This window comes from Rhinopithecus bieti, unplaced genomic scaffold, assembly GCF_001698545.2.
Source record: "Rhinopithecus bieti isolate Rb0 unplaced genomic scaffold, ASM169854v2 scaffold_7888, whole genome shotgun sequence".
Classification (NCBI taxonomy): Eukaryota; Metazoa; Chordata; class Mammalia; order Primates; family Cercopithecidae; genus Rhinopithecus; species Rhinopithecus bieti.
In genome coordinates, this window is record NW_016805944.1 from 397,789 (window position 1) to 401,161 (window position 3,373).

Below are 3,373 nucleotides of genomic sequence, written 5' to 3' on the forward strand. Positions count from 1 at the left end.
TTTTTTTTTTTGAGACAGTGTCTTACTCTATCACCCAGGCTGGAGTGCATGTAGTGGCACAATCTCAGCTCACTACAACCTCCATCTCCCAGTTCAAGCAATTCTCCTGCCTCAGCCTCCCAAGTAGCTGGGACTACAAGCATGCACCATCACACCCAGCTAATTTTTATATTTTTTGTAGAGACAGGGTTTTGCCATCTTGGCCAGGCTGGTCTCAAACTCATGACCTCAAGTGATCCGCCTGCTTCAGCCTCCCATTGTGCTGGGATTACAGGCATGAGCCACCACATCCGGCCTGGATGCCTTTTTTTTTTTTCCTTGCCTGACTGTCCTGGCTAGAACTCCCAGTACAATGCTAAATAGACACAATAAGAGTAGACATTTGTATCATGTGCCTGATCTTAGGGGAAAGGTTTCAGTCTTTCATAATTAAGTATAATGTCAGCTATAGGTTTTTCATAAGTGCCCTTTATTAGGTTGAGGAAATTTCATTCTATTCCTAGTTTACTGAGTTTTAATTTTTTATCATAAAAGGGTGTTGGATTTTTTGTAAAATGCTTTTCTTTTCATCTACAGAGATGATCATGTACTTCTTGTTCTTTAGTTTGTTAATATGTTTTATTACACTGATGAATTTTCATGTCTTGCATTCCTAAAATAAATCTCACTTGGTCATGGCATATAATCCTTTTTCTATGTTTCTGGATTCAGTTTGATAGTATTTTGTTGAGAATTTTTCTTTTCTTTTTTTTTTTTTGAGATGGTGTTTCTCTCTGTTGCCCAGGCTGGAGTGCAGTGGCATGATCTTGGCTCATGCAACTTCCACCTCCTGGGTGCAAGCGATTCTCTTGCTTCAGCCTCCCAAGTACCTGGGACTATAGGCATGCGCCACCATGCCTGGCTAATTTTTGTATTTTTAGTAGAGAAGGAGTTTTGCCATGTTGGCCAGGCTGGTCTTGAACTCCTGACCTGAGGTGATCGATCTGTCCACCTTGGCCTCCCAAAGTGCTGGGGTTACAGGTGTGATTCTCTGCACCCAGCAGAGAATGTTTTTATCTATATTTGTAAAGGATATTGGTCTCTTTTTGGTTTTCTTTTCTTAGGATGTGTTTGATTTTGTTATCAGGGTAATTTTGACCTCATGGAATGAGGTAGGAAGTGTTCTCTCTTGTTCTAGTTTCAAAAACATTTGTGAGAGATTTGTGTTAATTCTTCTTTGAATATTTAGTAGAATTCACCAGTGAAACCATCTGATTGTGGACTTTTCTTTGTGAAAACTTTAAAAATTACCAGTTCAATCTCCTTACTTATTATAGGTGTATTCAGATTTTCTATATTTTTCAGTCAGTTTTGATAGTTTGTGTCTTTCTAGGAATCTGTCCCTTTTACCTAGACTATCTAATATATGGCACACACTTATTCGTAGTATTCCCTTATAAGCCTTTGTATTTGTGTAAGGTCAGTAGTGATGTCTCCTCTTTCATTCTTGACTTTAATAATTTTAGTCTTTTCTTTTTCCCTTGGTTAGTCTAGTTAAAGATGTGTCAATTTTGCAGATCTTTTCAAAGAACCAAACTTGCTTTTGTCAATTTTCTCTTGGTTTTCTTTTCTCTATTTCATGTATTTCCTTTCTCATCTTTATTATTTCCTGCCTTCTGCTTGCTTTGGGTTTAGTTTGCACTTCTTTTTGTAGTTTCTTACGATGGAAGGTTAGGTTATTGATTTGAGGCTCTTTTCCTCTTTCAATATAGGCAATTTTCAGCTGTGAATTTTCCTCCAAGCACTACTTTAGTGTATCCCATATGTTTTCGTATATCGTGTGTTCATTTTCATTGATCCAATTTGTCTTTTACTTAAAAAACTTTTTTTTTTTTTAACTTTAAAAAAAATTTTAGGGACAGGATCTTGTTCTGTTACCCAGGCTGGAGTGCAATGGTGCAACTGCAGCTTACTGCAGCTTGGAACTCCTGGCCTCAAGCAGTCCTCCCATCTTGGCCTCCCATAGTGCTGGGATTATAAGCATGAGCTACTGCACCTGGCCTTATTCTTAGATATTTCAATTTTTTTTTTTTTTTTTTTTTGACAGAGTCTTGCTCTGTCACCCAGACTGGAGTACAATGGTGTGATCTCAGCTCACTGCAACCTCCGCCTCCTGGGTTCAAGCGATTCTCCTGCCTCAGCCTCCTGAGTAACTGAGACTACAGGTGCGTGCCATAATGCCCAGCTAATTTTTTTTTTTTTTTTTTTTTTTTTTTGAGATGGAGTCTTGCTTTGTTGCCCAGGATGGAGTGCAGAGGCGCTATCTCAGCTCACTGAAAGCTCCGCCTCCCGGGTTCATGCCATTGTCCTGCCTCAGCTTCCCGAGTAGCTGGGACTACAGGCACCCACCACCACGCCTAGCTAATTTTTTTTGTATTTTTAGTAGAGACAGGGTTTCACCATGCTAGGCAGGATGGTCTCGATCTCCTGACCTTGTGATCCACCCGCCTCGGCCTCCCAAAGTGCTGGGATTACAGGCGTGAGCCACTGCCCCCAGCAATTTTTGTATTTTTTGTAGGGACAGGGTTTTGCCATGTTGGCCAGGCTGGTGTCAGACTCCTGACCTCAGGTGATCTGCCTTCCTCAGCCTCTTAAAGTGCCGGGATTACAGGCATGAGCCACTGCGCCTGGCCGATATTTCAAAAACTTTTGTTGACAATGTCAATGGGATCCAATTTCCACAACTTTAAAGTTGCGGTTCTTTTTTTTTTTACATGGAGTCTCACTCTGTCACCCAGGCTGGAGTGCAGTGGCGTGATCTTGGCTCACTGCAACTTCCACCTCCTGAGTTCAAGCAATTCTCCTGCCTCAGCCTCCCAAGTACCTGGGAATTAGGATTACAGGCGTGTGCCACCATGCCCAGCTAATTTTGGTATTTTTAGTAGAGACAGGGTTTCACCATGTTGCCCAGGCTGGTCTTGAACGCTTGACTTCAGGTGATCCACCTGCCTTGGCTTCCCAAAGTGTTGGGATTACAGGCATGAGCCCCACGCCCAGCCAAGATGTGGCTTTTTATAAGTGATCTTGAATTCAGCTAGAGTGACCCAGTTGGAACAGCTGGTGCCCCTACAGGGACAAGCACTGATGGCACGGGTGGAGGTAGATGCTGGCCACAGAGGGCCTGAGGCAACACCAGTACTGAGTTTTACTCTAGATTCTGCTCTGGCTCATACACCACCAGGTCTCAGGCTTCACCTAACCTCTACTACATATTTTATTTTATTTTATTTTATTTTATTTTATTTTATTTTATTTTATTTTGAAGATGGAGTCTCGCTCTGTCGCCCAGGCTGGAGTGCAGTGGCCGGATCTCAGCTCACTGCAAGCTCCGCCT